We start from the raw sequence: 19,297 nt of genomic DNA, 5'->3' as shown, positions 1-19,297 counted from the left end.
TAAAGGGAAAATTTTGGTCAGATAATTTCTGCTAATCAGGAAATACATAATATGTTTGTTGTATCTACCAGCCAATATGCACATTAGTCACTCATTTCTGCAGGGTATGAGGCAGTTGCAGTAGCCAGAGCAAGAGGCAACACCTATTGTTATGGGCGACAGCAAAAACAATGAGTGAATGACTGAATGAACGCAGCCAACAAAGCAGGTGAACGAAGTCGGAATAAAGAGAATAAAGCTTAGCAGCTGGGCTGACTAGATGATACCCTGGGCTTAAGTTACTAACAAAAATTAAAAATACGTTTATAGAAAGTAAATACAAAAAAAAAAAAAAAAAATTAATTAAATTAAATGAAATATTATAATATTCATATATGAAATAATACTATACTTAATATATTTAAATTAAAATTAAACATAATTTTATAATTATAATTAAAAAAATTAAATTAAATATTGTAATATTAATATATTATAAAATAATAATATATTTAACCAGCACTAATTAACTAAAATATTTTAATTAGTCTGCAATAAAATTAACATATTATTTATCCATTCACAAAGCCTACAGGGTATCTTAGCTAAGGTGCTGCAAGACCAGCCCCAAACAAAACATCGGTAACGAACAAGAAAAATGAAAATTTGCGGCTAAAGTTTTCCAGCAGCTAGCAGCAAGTTTTCCTTTGCATAACTCAAGAGATTCCGAGGCAAAGTTGCAAAATTGAATTTGTTTCGGCAGCACTCGACGAGCTGGGAAAGTGTTGGCAACACTTGAATGCGAGTAGATAACAAGCTAGATAACATAGTGAGACTAAATACTGGACTAACTAGAGAGTGCTTAGTGAGCAAGAGGTCATTCGATTACCTATAGCAAAGAACTGTTTAGCTGCTTATCAAAATTCACACAGGGGCCATAAATCAAAATAGCTGACAATTCATAAATTAAATGAAAACAAAATTATAAACAATTATATATAATTAGATATGAGCACATTTTAATGAATGTGAGCTGAGATCTTTATGCGTAATATAACAAATTGATATACGCAAGCATGAAGATGTACAGCTATATATGGGCTCGGTCGTAACTTCCCTTTAACTTATCTCTTTTTTTTTTTTTTTTTTTTTTTTTTTTTTTTTGGCAAAGTTCAAGCGACTTGTCTTCAATGCGACCTACTAATAAAAAAAAAAAAAAAAAAAAAAAAGAAGAGAACAGCAAAAGCGACACGTCTGCTACAAAAGACTGCAGAGAATGCCAGCCAGCCCGAGACCAGACAGCACAGAAGACCAAACGGACAACAAAGCTCGGCTCGAGCTTCGCAATTTGGGTCAATTGACTCACACAATGGAAAAACTTGTTCTCAAAGCGTGCTGACAATAATAACCGCAAGCTACAACCGCCTCAAACACGGAGATGGGCCAGGCCGAAAAAAAAAAAAACATAATTAAAGATAGCTGCGGTAGAATGGATGCTGCCTCTCTATCATCAAATCTCTAGCCCTTTTTTTGCCAGTTGAAAAGTGGGCGGAACAGTCGCAGCAGCTGCCTAGGCCTATAGCCCATTCATAATTATTTGGTTTAGTTATGGCATTAATCAATTACCCATTAGCTGCCCATAAATTCCCATAAACAGTGCCGCAAAGTGTGTGCGAACAAATTCTGTTGTTTACTGGAATTTCTCATATCAGTTCACATGCAAAAAAAAAAACAAAAAAATTAATAAAAATAAATAAATAAACTCGTTCTTTGCGGGGTGTCCGAAATAATTGTGCCATATGTGGCAGCTTTTTTCATGTTTTTCATGCGGCTCACAACAATATGTTCGATTTTTCTGAACAGGCGGCGTGAGTCGAGGCTCGACGCTTGTTGCAATAGTTCTAGCAAAATAACTAAACACTGCCAAGCATGGGAAATATTGTTGGGGATGGAAATCAATTGAAATATATCGCGTTTCATGTGGTTCTTATAATTATAATTCGATTTGAATGCAAATTTTGATATTAAGTTCATAGTTTATTTCTTTCTTTCTTTATGAATAAACTCCATAGGATCCAATTTCTTTTTGAAAATATAATTTTTATTTGAAGAACTTTTGTCTTTATGTTAAAAATCACTGAAAATGAAACAAAAATATTATTTCTTATTAGCAAAATAATACATATATTTTACACCTTTTTATTAGCCAAAAAATTTATAAATATATAATACATCTTTTGCTTAATAAAAGACAATTATTAACTTTTCACGCAAATAAATCGTACTCCGAGCATTCAAATATTTTTAAGTTTAAGTAAAGAACTGCAAGATTGTATAATCTAACTGCCACACAGACTTATCGATTTATTTGAGAAGCAGACTGAGCTATAGAATTCCGCTTTAAGTACTCTGCCTGACAGTTTCAAAATCAAACTGAAATCAAATGGAAAGAAAGATGACACAGTATTCTTTTAATGTTGTTTTATTTTTATTTTTTTTTTTACTTTTTTTCAAATTTCGTAAGATTTCAATTATTATAGTTTAATTAGCAACCATTTAGCCTTACTCAAAAAGGTAAAGTAAATCCAAATAAAAATTATGTGAAGCGTATTTTCAATACAACACACCCATGATTTTTCAAGAACTAGAAACGATGACAAATGCTTGGCAAATATTGCAAATTATATCCCAAAATGTCAATTCAAATTAGAGCTATGAAAATCATGGATAATTTAACAAACCTAAGAAAAAGACAAAGAGCGACACAGAAGGAGGTAGAGAATGCATGGGAGAGCGAGACAGAGTCGTTAGCAGACTCAGTTTCTGAGTCAACGTTTATTAAAAACTTTTCTTGGGCAGAAAAGGCCTTTGACTCTTTGGGAACTTTAACCGAATGCGTATCGAGTTCAATGAATTTTTGTGTCAACAATTTGTCATTTTTTGACTTTATTCAAAGTGAACAAAAAAATATGTAAAAATCAATGAACTCGAACAGAACATATTCGCAAAGTGTAATGAAGTGGAAAGTTTGCTTGGCCCTATAGGAAGTCAAATGCAAATATTTACTATAAGAGCTCAAATTCATGAATTTTTTAACTAAATGATATATTTTTAATAAGTTTATATTTATGTATAACATAGAAATTAAATTAATTTCCGCAAAGTTGTAGCTATATATATTTATATATTTATATATAGATTTTTTATTTACATATATCTCTATATATATTTTCGATATATTTTTTTTTTTTTCAGTTTAATGACCTTAGGTTACAAACGAATTATTCATAAAGTCAGGCTAAAAACAGTTGCTTAGCTGATTCATTTAGGATATATTTAGAGTTATATATAAAAATATTTCAGATTTTTTAAATTATATTCTTTACAAGTATTTTTAATGTGATGTATACAGCTGTCAAAAGTTAACAAACTATTTTTTATGCATAACTAAGACAGTCACACCAATAAGTATAGAAAATACGCAATACTTTTTAAACATATCTCTCATATATACGGAATACTTGCACTCTACATTTAATTTATTTAATGTAATGTGAGGCAAACATTTCTAATACATCCGCAACGTTTGATTGCTGTTCCTACTATATGTAAATATAAAATATAATAATATTTTAATAATACAAACTATACTAAAAGCTACATCCCATCAATGACTGTTATCGATTCACATCCATCTTAATAAAAGCCCGAAATTGAAAATTTTCAATTTGTTGCTTAGTGTTAGAGCAAGCATAATAATTGAACACCGCCCCCCATAAACGGCAGCAGCAGCAGCAGCAGCAGGAGCCGAAGTTGCTGCAGCCGAGAGGGCAGATAAATTCAAATATCTCGACGTGGCAAGATGAAATCAAAAAGTGCCTCGAAATGAAAGATATTCGCAATGGGACAGAGTGGAGGCAGAGGAGGATGGGTTGGGCACCGAAATTCATTTCAGTTTCACGTTGCACGAATTTGGCGCCTGAAGTGTTAATAAAATGATACAGTTAAGTTGCAGCAACACCATCGACTAGCGGCCCGAGGAGAGGGAGGTAGGAGGGGAGCGGAGGGGCGTTACACATCGCACACTTGTGGCAACAACACATTTTGCAAATTCAATGTGAAATGAATTGCAACCAAATGTGTCTGCTGCGCTGCTGCGCTGCGGCGCTGCTGCGCTGTTGATGTTGGGTAAGGTGATTGCATTTCTTTTCAATGATTGCCAATAGGCTCCAGGCAGCATCCAGCAACAACACGTATCATACATCTGCATGTGCATGCGTGTGTGTGCAAGCGTTGAGAGAGTAACGTGAGTCGAGATAAAGGCACCAAGGCACGAAACAAAAACTTAGCAATGGAATGCATAATATGTTTGCCATATGCAAATAGTTGCAATACACTGAGAGAAACAGCTGTCAATTAATTATGCAATAACAATGACTAGATATCATTTTGAAGGCAATACAAAAACTCTGCCTCAATGGGAAGATATCGAAAAGAGAATTGAGCAGGAGGAGGAGGACAGAAAAGACGAGTAACATATGTGAGAGAGCACAGAGTGGAGAAGTAAAGAGTAGAAGAGAGGAATAAAGCAATAATATGGGGAGACACTAGAAGAGAAAAGGAAATAAATGAAAAGTGGGAGGAGGATATAGAAAAAGAGAATAGATGATGGGAGGATACATTAGATATAAAGAGTACAAACAAGGATAGAAAGGAAGAAATGCTGGGAGACTAAAGGAGAGGTCAACAAAAAGAGAAGAGATGGTGAAGAAAGTAAAATCACAAGAGGCAACGGCAAGAGAAGAATTGCAGAGAGTATAGAGTAGGTTTACGATCGGCTGTTAAAGTTCAGTTATCTTATTAGTTTGTTTAATTTAAATTATTCGGAACAACAGTTTCATTAGTTACAATTTTTGCTGTACTTATATTATATATATATATATATATATATATATATATATTGAAACCAAGGATTTAATTTAATTTAAGCCTTGATCCACTAAAGAAAAAGCTTAAAACCAGCCACTTATCTCTTACGCAATGCCATCAAGACGCTAATTTTACGAATGCTGTCGCCCACTTTTCAAGCATTTCACACATCGTCAACAACATTTAATTTTTTTTTTTTTTTTTTTTTTTTTTAAGCCAAGCTACATTTTTACAATGTGTCGATCATTAAAAGATTTTTGATGATCATTGCAGCCGTTTAAGAGATTGGCTTAAGGCTAAATGAATAATAGATTATATGTCATAGAAGATCTAAATGATGCCCCTATGCCCAGTTGATTTCTCTCAGTGTTAGCAAAAGGTGTTGAAACGCCGCCACATGCTGTAAAAACGAGCCACAGCTTAATGCGGCAACAAAAGAAACCAAAAGTTAAAATACAATTTAGTAGGGAAATGTAGATAAAAAACACATAAGCCAAAAACAGTAGCATGACGGTAGAAAAGTAAAATACATCCGCAGACACTGAGAGTACAGAAAATGTACCCACATACGGATGATGATGTTTGGATAAAAATTGTAAGGAAGTCTTTTGCAAAAAACGACTCTGCAATGGAATGCCTCTCGAGGCTCCTCCATATTGCCCAAGAGTGAGAGATATAGTAGGGCCTATTAAAAGATGTAAATGATAAATAGCATTAACAGCTATTATTTCTGCGGTTTTTATTCGTTTCATTAGCATTGCCATTTTGCAGAGTTCAATGCCCGGCCCGAAGACTAGACCGCAGACAAAAGCCACGGACGGCTTCAGACCCAACTCGACTCCACTCACATGTCTCTAGAGCAAAAATTTGACGCACAATTTTGTGCACGTAGACGCAGCAAAAACAAAAGCTCAAGAGAAACGGCGAAAAATATGGGGAAAAAAAAGAAAAATATAATAAAATAAAGAAACTGCGCAAGTTTTATAATAGAAAATGTTAAACAAAAGAAGAAAAACAAGCAAGAACCTTAGATACGACTCGCACTGACTGAAAAATACTCTGATAACATTCTAGTCATATTCTTAATAAAGAAAGCTTGATTTGCAATTCATATATCTAACAAAAGTCGAGCTTAAGTTATTATTATCTAGATATTATTCCAAGAATGTAAATCAGATTACTTTCAGATTTTTAAGCCAACTAGACAAAGCGAGATTGGGACTTGCCTTGAGAGAAGAGTAGAGAATAGTTAAAAAGCATTTAATATTAAATGAAAATTAGAAAATCAATATATTAAGTATAATATTATTAAATATTATATCTAATATAATATATTATGCTCAACATTTTCAGTTAATATACATACATATTTTTACAGAAAGATTTATCCACTATATTCTGTCCCTATTCTGTCTACCTATTAATATACATGACTCCCACTTAAACTTCTTTGCCACTACCGAATAAACCACCCATTGATGTATTGTATATCTTTTTTTCGACTATACCCTATAGAGTATACCTTATACTCTATTCTGTCCACCCATTATACAACTCTCAACTTTAAAACTCTAGCCTCACCTCATAAACAACCCATTTGCCCAGTTGCTGCAGCATTTTCAATAGACACGACAAAAACCTTTGCTACAGAGAATGACGTCATTTCATCGCCCCAGTTGCTTATCTGAGTTTGCAAATTGTACTTTTTTATGTGGTATTAACTCATTCGCCATTTATTATTGGGCTTCGGTTATCAAGGCGTCAGCGATAGCACTCGGAAAATACATTTGTCAAACAGCAAAGAAAACAAAAAATTCATAAAACGAATACGAGAGCTGAAAGCGCCACCGGATCGCAAATACGGCGTGTGTCATAGCCCAGCGAAGCCAGAAAATCGTTTTATTGGCTCTTATAATATAGGCCGATGACGACCTTGGCCATTATCAGTTGTGTGTTCAGCTAACATGTTGATTTTAGAGATGACTGCATAAGTGATAAAGGAGTGGAAGCAGTCGATCAAAGAAAAAACAATATAAATTGCATTTATATAAAAGAGCTATAATAGAATTTAATGGTGTATATACATAAATATATATATATATATATATATATATATATATTGAATATTGTATAATTATGTCGTAGACTTTTTTATTCAATTAACGTATTAAATAGCCAAGCTAGGAAATTTAACCCTAGGCGGCTTTTTTTTTTTTATTATTAAACCACATTTAATAGATTACAATTTAATATAAGTTAGGGAAGGATAATATCAGCGGCTCTATATATGAGCATATTTTATTTTCCAAAAACTGATAACGCTTTACTAGAATATTATAAGCTTGATAAGAATCAAATTAGTTTTATTTAGTTTAATTTTTTAGTGTTAAGTTATATTGCACTTAAGATTAATTAATATATACATATATAAATATGTTCACTCAATCTCAATATTAATCACAACAATATTAAATAAAATTCAAAAGGCAAACAAATGTTAAAAATTGCATTGATATTGAAATTGCCCATGAAATTTTTGTTTGTTTACGGAAATAATGCAAAGCAAAATATTATAATCTTAAATATATAAAATAAGCATATTGGGGCGTGTTTCATTGTAATGCAACAAAGACTTTGTTATTACTTAAACAAATATTTAGCTGTCCCTCAACTTGTTTTTTTTTTTTTTTTTTTTTTTTTTTTTTTTCCCACTAAGTTTGCTAACAAACGAGCATAGTCTACATAATGATGTATCTATAGAGCAAGTTAAATAGTCTTAAGCTGTTCACTCTTAATTACAATTGAAATCAACTGACAAAGCCCAACGGACTGTGAACAATGAGTGCCCGCCCGTCCGGCTGTTGTAGTAACAAATGTAATTCATATTCAGCTGCCAGCAGGCAACATGCTAACACATCGCAGCGTTCTCAAACGTTTCTGGTTTATAGACTGTCTGTCGCACGTCAATGGCAGCTACTGATTGGGCTAGCCCACATTGCACTATGGCTCAGCTTAACCGACGAACTGGGAGCTGCCAACTGGCAACTGGCAGCTGGCATCTGGGAGCTGCTACGCTTATAGGCCATATCAAATAACCTTCAAGTGAATAAACAAACTGTTAGACAACTAGTTAGTACTCATTAGAAACACTCAGCTTATGGCAAATATAGACATATGTAAATTTATATAAACTTGGCTTAAGTTTCACAAAATGCATTATACCCACTTTGAGTTTGCTATAGGGTATACATGAATGCTAAACAAAATACTTGCGGCGTACTGAAGCGGGCAGAACCCACATGACTTCCTACCCCTCTCTGCCGCCTTCTCCTCCTCCTTTTCGACCAGCACCTCTTGGGCTAAAACTTTTGCCACAAAGCTGTTGTACCGAAGCGGAAACTGTATGCCATATGGGCTGCTCAGCTGGCTGAGTTGAACAGCAGCCAACTCGTTACTATTTGTATACCCTGTACTTGTTGAATTGTAAATTTGATATATTTTGGAAGCACTTTTTAGGCGAAATATGGGAAAGTATTTATTTATAATGTTTTTCTCACATATTTTATAATGATTTTTAGTAGCCTGACAATCTTTAATTATTTATATGTACAATTGTTTATTTTATATATTTTTATATTTTCAAATTATATCAGATCAGTAGTTATATTTTAGATAACCTTCATGATGAAATTAAAAAAATTTCTTCTTACGATTCGCAGCAAGGGTAATTTTTAGCTCATCATTCTCGGCTAAAGCACTTTCTGTTGTTCTGCCCAACATGACAAATCCACACAATTCTGATCTAATTACCGACACCTACTTTGTGTTTCCTGCTAAATAAGACAAAGACGTCTTTCTAGAATTTTTAATCAACTGCATTTAATTAGCAGGCGATAAAACTCATTCATTCATTTCTTTATTTCAAATGCAGCTATAACTATATAACAATATCAATGGAAATACATCTATGTATAAATAAACAATTTATTACAATACGGAAAAGTGTCATTAATTTAACTAAATAAAAGTTGTTTAAAAAGACGATTGCCAGTATTAAAAAAATGATTAATTACCTATTATTTATTATTGCCAACCAATTGATATTTAATTTCAAATAGTTGTCTTCATATTAATTTAAAGCCTAAAACCTGACACCTCTATATAATTTCAACAGAGAAACACCTCAACCTAAGCCACTTGACCCCCTTTGAGGGTCGTCAGTTAGCGATCAATGAACGACTGCCGCTTGACGGTTGCTTGCAATATCTCTAAATTGTTGATGGATTGTTTGTCTCCGGCTTTAATGGCAGCGCGTGTGGGCTGCTCAAACAGAGAGAAAAAAAAAACTAAAAATCCATTTAAATGCGTTCACAAATAATAATTAAGTTCGCTTCAAAGCTTCACTGATCATTGGTGGCTCAAAAAAAAAAAAAAAAAAAAAAAAAAAAAGCAGAAAAACATAAAGTTTAAGTGGCTATTGCGAGAGATTTGAACCGTGTCTAAGTGAAGGTCAGCGGCGTTTGCATTTCATGGTTTTTGGGTCACGGCAGATACGCAATTCTGAATACTTTTTTATTCCATCCAGGCAGCCTTCGAAATAGCAAGACAGAAAAATCAATTAGCGATTTTTTTTATAAAACTTGATTGAGAAAAGTTTTTACTAGTAAGAAACAACAATAAGAAACGAACTGTATTTATTGCTCCTTCGGCTACTTTGCTGCGGGATTGCAAAATGAAGTTTTTAGCCCTAACGACTTACATTCAAATGGACAGAGAGTCAGCTATAGGGACAGTTCACGAAACCAATATACTCTTCCAACCTTATGAGTGCAGTATTCATTGTTTCTTATTTTCTTTGCTCTTGTTTCTTACTGAGACTGGAATAAATTACTTTCAAGAATCTTGACTTTTTTCCACATTAATAAAAGTCTGTTTCGCATTTCAGCACAAATATAAAGTAAGAACGTCCCAATTTCACAAAATTTCGAATAATTTAATAAAAGCAAAGAGTTTTACAAAATTGTGCAATTGTCAGTGGCAAGCAAAAAAAAAAAAAAAAAGAAGACAGAAAAGAAATGAAGAGATTTCTTTTCGGGGCTTAACCTCGTTTCTAGTCATGTGCACATGCTAAGCGCTTGACACTAGAGCTTAGAGCTTCATATTCAACATTCTTAATAAAGAGAAAACCCACAAAACAAAAACAAATAATACATAAATCGCGCTCTGTCAATTTGCACGTAGAATTTAACACAACAAAAACAACAACAACAAAAATGTCAAACATAGCAAAAACAGTTAAAAAGACCAAAACTAAAAACTAAAACTCAAAACTGGAAAAAAAAAGCACAAAGCAGTGGCAGTTGGCTGCTTCTTTTTGCAGAATAATTTTTGATGATTCGATGGGCAAAAAAAAAGAAGAAAAACGGTAAATGAAGAAAGTCGAGTCCAGGAAACGGGCATAAAGAACAACAGCCAACAGAATTCGTTTAAGAGAATTGAGTCATTAACTTAACCGAAACATTGCTCAATAAAAGCAACAAAAGAAGCAACAAGCAGTTGACTAAGCACAGAGCATAGCAAATAAGAATATACACTATTTATAAATGAAAATTATATAATCACCAACATCTTATATTATGAACAAAAAGTATTAAATATTTCAGAATTTGGATCGTGAAATTGGTTTAAAAAAATATATATATACATATATATTTATTTACTATCGTTAATTTGCTTAGTCGACTGAAACAAATAGGTATCAGTTATCGGAGGTACAGAGTATCAGCTAGTCGTGCATACACAAGAAAAACATTCTAACATCTAAGGGCTGACTCTCCTTCATTGTGTCTGTTTTATCAATATAATATCTGCAGTAAATTGTAAGCAATAAAAATTATGCAGTTGACAAACTGGCTAGCCAACAAAGCACATTAGAAGCACGACAAAAAAAGTTGACTACAGTGGCTACAAAACATTATGATATACCCAAAAAAAAAAGTAGGAAAAAGTCAGCTAGAGAGACAGTTGAAGCTGATTGAACGAACAGATGGAGAAAAAACTGAAAATATATACTTATAAAAATATATAGATATAATATTACTCACAATCATTTGAGCTGACTATTTAGGTAGTTCGGTAATTCAGAGCTTAACAACTGCGACTGCAACTGCCGTGTAATGACGGTTATGAAATTATACGGTAACAGAGCCATGTTTAATCGATGATGGAGTAAGTGAGGGCAAAACCCTCTAAAGCAATTGAAAACAAAATTCACTAAACTCTCTCTCTCTCTCTCTCTCTTTTTCTCTGAAACTCCTATCCTCTATGGTTATTTCTATCAACTCTATAGCTATTTGTGATTATAATCACTGAGGTCGACTCGCCCATTTAAGGAGCCAGACACTCGTAGCTATGTATGTATATCGCTCAGTTGCGGTCAACAGCGGAAAGGAGTGTCAAATGACAAATGTAAATAACTCAAGCTCACACAGTCAAAAGCCTTATGCATCCGGCGTCGAGCATAAAAACTATTTGACCAGACCATGGCGAATAGAGAATATAGCCGGTCTAACATTAAATGGGCGCGGCCACGCACTCTGCACTGCGCTGTAGCCAAAAACAGGGTGCGGCACTTTTCCCCAAATGTCTGTTCTGGGATATGCTCCAAATAGCAACCACCCGCCACATTTTATGAGTTTGTATTTATGAAGTTGCATGTCCGGTTGGCAAGACTCCGACTGTCACTGCGACTGTGACTGCGACTATCTATCACCAAAGCAACCCTTTGAAACACTGTGTAGTCAAAGAGTTTTTTTTGCAAATCGCTTGAGTTTTATTGAAAGAAGTATATAACAATTAGAAACTATAAGCACTCAAAAAGTACTAGAGTTCTCTTTGAATTTAGGGTATCTTTTAGTTGGTAATTCCCTACAGTTTAAGATTATTATCTTAATTACATAGACATGGCATAAAAGTAACACATTCATTTCACAAAAACCATTTACAAATCACGACAACCTAGATTTTGTCGACTATACTTGTATTTAATTAATATTTGCGGTTAAATAAGATACATTTCAAACTCTTTTGTCCAAACGGTAAGCTATAATCAAATTAACTGATTTTATAAATAGTTCGTCTCTTTTTATTAGAGCTAATTGTATTTGTTCTCGATGGTAACAAAATCTATAGAATATATGTACATATATCGAAAGATATTATTAACTTTGCTATAATTACAACGGCAACCCACAATAATATTAATTAAGAAATATTGGCGTCAGGTGTAATAGATATTCTACAAGTAAAGCTCAAATTGAATTTCACACTCGATTAACGCGCTGACTACAAATGGATAATTCAATTGGATCTCAATAATCTAGAACCAGTTAGCACTAAAAAAAACAAGTAAGAAGGCTCCAGTCGAGACTGCTCGACTGGGAGATACCCTGAACCCTCCAAGCTGATATTCTAATCATTCTGCACTTCTTCTATGCACACATAGATACACATGCACTTATAAGCACGCGCTCTGCTAACTGCGCAGTAAGCAGCGGCTACGCTTGGGCTGCGCTGCAATGTGGGCAATATTATGAGAATTTATTAGTTGAATAATTTCTCTTGTAGTAAGAGTATCTTTATGAAACTTTTAGAATGTGTTCATATAGTTTAAATGTGTGTACATTCCAAAGCACAAGTCTCTAGTACTTGAAATGCGTTTTTTACAAATTGGGGGCGAAGGGGGCGTGGTATCCAAAATCTGTAAATTACAAAATCTTTGTGTCTATTAACTCTATATACAACGCAAATTTGAAGTCTCCTGGTTGAAAAGTGTTCAAATTAGGCTGAAAAAACAGTGTCGATTTTTCGATTATTCTCGATAAAAAAGTTATCGGATGAGTTATCGAAAAAATAAAGCAAACTCGTACTGCCTATGATATACACGAGTATGCATGCCAAATTTCAGCTCTCTAGCTCTTATAACTTCTGAGATCCTTTTGCTCATACGGACGGACGGACGGACGGACGGACGGACGGAGGGACGGACGGACGGACGGACGGACGGACGGACAGACGGACAGGGCTATATCGACTCAGCTCGTCGTCCTGATCAAGAATATATATACTTTATGGGGTCTGCGATGATTCCTTCTGCCTGTTACATACTTTTCACAAAACCATTATACCCTGATTTCCCATTTTCAATGGGTTCAGGGTATAAAAAACTTGGACGTAAAAGTGTTGTGTTTTTTCCTATGGCTTACAAATATTACCTCCAAAGACTTGAAGATCAATTAAAATTTATCAATTATGTATGTGGCAGTCACGCTTACCTGAAAATATAAAAAGAAATATACATATTAAAATGTGCATTATTAAAACTTTCAATATTTATAAAATTGTATATGATTTAAAGATCTTTATCGAATCGTTCTCTCTCTTTCTCGAATGGCACTCTCTCAGCACACAGCCAGCTCTATTGTTAGTCAATTTGTTTATTCTCTCTTCATTTGCATATTCAGTCTGTGCAAATATAAATTAACCTAATTTTTGCTTTGCCATTCACACGATTAGCAGTCATTGTTATACATTTATATTTCATTAGCTTATCTGTTTCAGCAAATGAATGGAAATACAAACAACGCCGCAAATGACGTTGCAATACTCTAGTAATTGTGAAAAGTCAGCATAGAGTGAAGTTTTTCGGGAGGCAGGCGAAATAGAAGTAGACTACGATGTTACATAGTATGTGAGAAGATATCTGAATTTTTATTTTAATATTTAACTTTAGTGATAAAATAGCTGTTCAAATTTTCAGTTTTAGTGATATCGATCTTATACTTTTCGAGATCAATGAACCCTTTATATAAGCCTTGAATACCTAATGAACTTTCTTCTGCAAAATACATAAAATATTCTTTTATTATGCATGGAATATTATCTAATCTTAATTTTAATTTAGCACAACAAACTTTTCTCTTACAAAACCAAATATACTCCAATGAATTGTGGCAGGGTATTATAAAATCATGGGGAAATTAAGTTTGGATTTTTTGTTTTGGCCTCCCCTAATGAATCATGCGCCTAATGAGTCGAACGATAAACATATAAGTACATGCGAAAAAAAAATGACTGCTGCAATAACGGGTTTGCGCCTAACAAATACACATATACAACATGTATTTCATTCACTACACACACACACATAAAATATATCCATATATAAATATTATTTATGTATATGAATTGATCTTCCAAAAGATTATTTGAACGGCAGGCTGTCATAATCAAAATTGCTTTCATCTTGAAGCTGCATTCATAATTCTTTTCTTTCTTTTTCGCTCAAACTCAATCAGCACAAAGAAATAAAACCTGTTTACCTTTCGGATATGTTTTAACGCCAAAGCATATGCGAAATTGACCTTCCTCGGCGCCAAATTGAGCACCGTGTATTATTACATTTTTCATTATGCCTCCGGGCTGACTTTCTATGGTGATTTTACATTTTATGACTAGAAAGTAAGGCCGCTCATAATCCTATCGCTTAGCCAGCTTCGTAGTCATACGAATGTACAATTTGCGACTGTCTGACCATTTCTGTCTGCTTATGGGAACAACAAACAGCTAAAGTGCATTATTGATGCACCTTGTGTTCATATTAGTTAGAGTATTAGCCAGTTTTCTCACTGTCAACACACTCAATGATGAATTCTCTTTTTTAATCAGGCATTACAAGCGGGAATTATTAATTGTTTAATAACTATTTAACTAGCGAATATTATCCGACTCAGCTGGGGGTTATTTTATATAATACGTTGAGCCTTCATCACGAGCGAACTTAATTAACAGCGCAATACTCTGTTCGCAGTATTAAATGTGATTAATTTAGATAATAAATAATATATTTTCATATTGTTTCCTTTTCGCTTGATCAGATTATTTTAAACAGTTTATACATTTGAGTTTTATTGAATAACTGAACAATTAAATTAAATGTATTGTGTAATTATTATAAACTATGGAGTATATATATAAATTAATATATATATGTTTATATACCTTTATAGTTTGGTTTGATTATTAGTAAGGAAAGTTGTTAGAAAAACGCTTTTTTTTTCCTTTCTTTTTTTGTTTTTTTTTTTTTGCTAGCCCATTCTATAGTATAATTTTCCATATTACGAATTAAACTTTGCCATAATAATACTTATGTTAAGTCATATATTAATATGCTAAGCTAAGTCAAACATTTTAATTAACTCACGATTAACAATCTCATAAATATGGCAGATCAACAAAAATTACACTATACAACAAAAACTGTTGCCAAAAACAAACAGAATATAGTTTTTTTTAAACGGTTGCGACGTGCCACATCTTTAAATCTTATAATGCTAAGACCGTGTTCTCATAGATTTACGTGATATTTCAAATGAAAAGTAGAAAATGTTGATTATATAGTTTAGGTAGCACAAGTTTTCATTTTGTGAGTTCGCTTAAAGATACTTTTAGTATATATGTATGTATATTTTAATAAACAATTATTAAAATTCCTAATAAAAAACTATACGCTCTGCAATACTCTGTTGTCAATCATATAGATGTGCCAAACTACCCCCAAAAATCGTACAAATAAATGAACCATCAGAGTGTTAAAGTTTGCCCATTTACCGCTCCCATACAAATTCATTAATGACCGCAAAGAAAAGAGAGACAGAGAGAGAGAGAGAGAGAGAGAGAGAAAAAAACATAGTGAGAGCGATAAAATACAACAAAAAATAACAATTATGCACAATGCGAATGCCAGACGAGGGCAAGGTAATTGAAAGAGCCGGAAAACGTTTGCTTGAAATACGCGACTCGTACAAAATAATAATTTTGTATTTGGTAAATAAAATGTCAGATATTGAATTAATGCCAATTGAACACGCAACAAACTTTTAGTTAGATTGAACAATTTGTTTGAGTATTTCGAATCGCCGAGCGATTCGAACGATACGTTTTCCAATTCACTCGCTCTTATTGGGCCACGCAACATAGTTTCATGTTTACGTAAGTTTTTAACATCGAATAGGGAATTTCTATATACGTCGATATATTTTTGAGAAAAGAAAATATTTGGGAAAAAAAAACTATTTGAAAATTTATAAAAGAGTTTTATCACTAAAAGAAATGTATTTATATTTTATTTAAATATTATATTCATTTACATACAAATATTAATATCCACCGTTTTTTTATAATATTTGCCCAAAAAAAAAATATTTGAAAATGTATAAAAAAAAGAGTTTTATCAGTAAATAAAATAAATTTATATTTTATTTAAATATTATATTCATGTACATACAAATATTAATATCTACAATTATTTTATAATATTTTCTTATAATCCAACCGTACTCAAAATTTCAATAAATAAAACAAACAATTACAATAAATAAATATGAAGATACAAAACACTAAAATGGTTGCACATAGACACACTTCATTTCAGATTGCAATCAAGAATTTTCATTATAACGACTTTTCCTCTTTATTGAGCATTGGATGCTCAATAGGAAACAAAGTTCAAGAAAAACATTTCATATACAATATTTATGGTAATACATAAAAAGACCTGTTCCATACTCTAAACTCCCGCTAGTTTGCTCGTCCACTCACTATCTACCTAGTTAACTGTGAAAATTGTGAAAAACTTTCGCTGGTCATTCGAATTGGAAAGTCTAATTGTACATCTGTGTATATATATACATATATATATAGCGTAACATCTACACTTTTTCCAATGGCCAACAGTGTCACCTGTCACCCAGTCGAATCGATTCACTTGCCGAGCGTCTGTTGATTTTGATGATTATGTTCTGAGGACAATCGCTTTTACTTACATATATCACGTTAACGCGTAAACAACCGCATGAATAGCGCCGCGATGACAATGACAAACCGCTAATCATAAGTTAAGCATAACAACAAAGCGCCAAGAGCTAAATTAACTAAACGTGTCCACCACACAAAATATGTGAAAACAATAATACGCCTGCCTGACTGCCGACCTGGCCAGACCAGGCCTGGTCTGACTGTGTTGAGTCGACATGTGTAAAAAGCATAAAAAAAAATACAACAACAACACATAAAAATCAGCAACAAAAGCAACTTGGACTCTGGTAAAAGTTAAACAATTTGTTGTCGCTGCGTCTGTCTAATGAGACGCAACGAACGCCCCGCAAATGTTGATTTGCGACTAACAAGGCCTACACAAAGCTTGAATAAACGCTAAAGCTGCACAAACAGTTACTTTTCGATAACCGTGGGGGTTATACTTGGTAAGAGCGATAGTATCCGAGTGGGCAGTTGGTGGGTTATTTTCTTATTTTGATCATAAGTTGATATGGAAGAAGGAAATTCAAGTATATTTTGTATTATAGTAAATTATAGAATTATAATATATTATTAATTATTAATTATAATTTTCTATTATTTATAAATTTATTTTAATATAATTGTATATTTAGAATTTATAATTTTTGTTTACCTATTTTCTGCAAACATAAACAAAGTTTGTGAAATAATCACAAAAAAACAAAAAATGTGGAAAAGGGGATATGAAACTATTAATGGAATGTCTAAAAGTATTTTGAAGAAGCTTTACCAAAATTTTAAAAGATATCATATAAACATATATTGTAGAAAAATGATTTAGAATATGACGTAATGTATATAATAATATGCATATGACTTATATTAAAATCTAAAAGATTAAGAGCAACAATAAATAGACCTAAATAATTAAAATGCTTCAATATGCTGTAAAACTGTATTACATAAAAATCAAAAAAAGATATCACTTTCCCTTCATAAAAGATTTGAAATAAATGCCAGCCATCAAAATGCATCTATAATTCGATTTTTATTAATACAAAGAAATATATATTAACGACTTTCTATTTTTGTTAGTGGGAATATCTGCGAAACGAATTAGTAAAAGTTGCAGCAGGAGGAGGGGGAGGAGAAGGCGTAATATCATTGGCTCCCACTCTATGTAATTGCTGCTAATTGGCCTAGGTCGAAGGGCCAATTAGCCATAAGCTGATGCGATAAGATTGCTTTTCGATTTGGCTAAACCTTCGCGTGACACTCACCTGGCCAACTTCCAACCCAATGCTCAGTTGATGTGTGTGTGTGTGTGTGTGTGTGATTGCAAATGGAATTTCTTAGCGCGCAAATGCAATTTCCTTTCCACTCCTTTCTCCTGTCTCGCCTTAATATATTATTTAATTGAGTGGGTGGGCGGGTCTCTGACCTAGCTGAGCAATTAATTACAACAAAAAAAACTCGGCTAATTCGATTCGTGTTTGTAAACACCTTTTCAGCGAGGGCATTTTATCTGAAGTGCAACTGCAATTAAGCGCAATTTATTTCTGAAATTTGTTTATTTCGACTCGAATCAGATTTTAACAGTTTAATTATTTATCTCAAGTTGAATAGTTTCTTTTCGAAATAGTGTTAATTGAGAACATTTCTCGAACGTCTAAAATAGTTTTAGGTATACAAATTGTCAATTAACACTTTGGATAGGTAGAACTTTAGCTCTGATTGATTGCGAAACTGTGGAAGATATAGTATTTTCAAAACATATGTTCTAAATCTCAAATCTTAAGTATAAATTCCAACCACAGCCAAGTCTAAGTCAGATTTCTCAGTTGGCAGCTTTGTATACATTCATTAAGGAAGTTAAATCTAAAATCATTTACTGTTTAAAAATTGAACAATGTTTAGTTCTATTAAGATCAAATAGCAAAAGAGAAACCATATTATTTGGTTTTTTTTTTTATTTATAATACAATATTATACAAGGTCTTGCATATAGCTACATGCACACGGACACTAAAAACTGTTCCAAGCTAAATGCCAACGTAATCAACTGCTTTTTCTAATCTTTCATACTAGATCAGGCGATGAAACACGTGTCCGAGATAGACATGGAGTTAAGTTAACATGAAGTGAAGTTGTTTGAGTTCAATAAACTTTTAACATCGAGTCAAAGTTGAGCAATTTTCATTATTTCTCTTCTCATATTCTTGGAGCTTCTCTTATTTTTTTTTCCAGATTTAGTATTGTGTAAAATTTAAATTGACATAACCAGACGAGACAGAAGACAACAATGAGGCTGACTGCAAAAAGTTAACACAATAACAAAAGGAAGTACATTGCTTTTATTGTTGTGCTTGGGGTCACTCGCAATGAGCGAACAATAAGGAACGAGGCAACAACTCACAGACTAACAAATTTGAAAGTGTAGAGAGAAAGGGGTGAAAGAGCCACAATGTTCCAGTGGTTCCGATTCATTTGACAACAATGAATAAAATCAACTGCCGAAAAGACAGAGCAACTA

The 19,297-nt window shown here is 33.1% G+C and overlaps 1 protein-coding gene across 3 annotated transcripts in view; it reads right to left on the bottom strand.

Annotated features, from left to right (window-relative positions):
* The window catches only part of LOC6576252 (mitogen-activated protein kinase-binding protein 1), a 64,473-nt gene that overhangs the window by 37,362 nt on the left and 7,814 nt on the right, over positions 1 to 19,297 (bottom strand). The gene's annotated exons all lie outside the window — the stretch shown is intronic.

This window comes from Drosophila mojavensis, unplaced genomic scaffold, assembly GCF_018153725.1.
Source record: "Drosophila mojavensis isolate 15081-1352.22 unplaced genomic scaffold, ASM1815372v1 contig_36, whole genome shotgun sequence".
Lineage (NCBI taxonomy): Eukaryota > Metazoa > Arthropoda > Insecta > Diptera > Drosophilidae > Drosophila > Drosophila mojavensis.
This window is presented reverse-complemented; position numbering and strand designations above follow the sequence as displayed.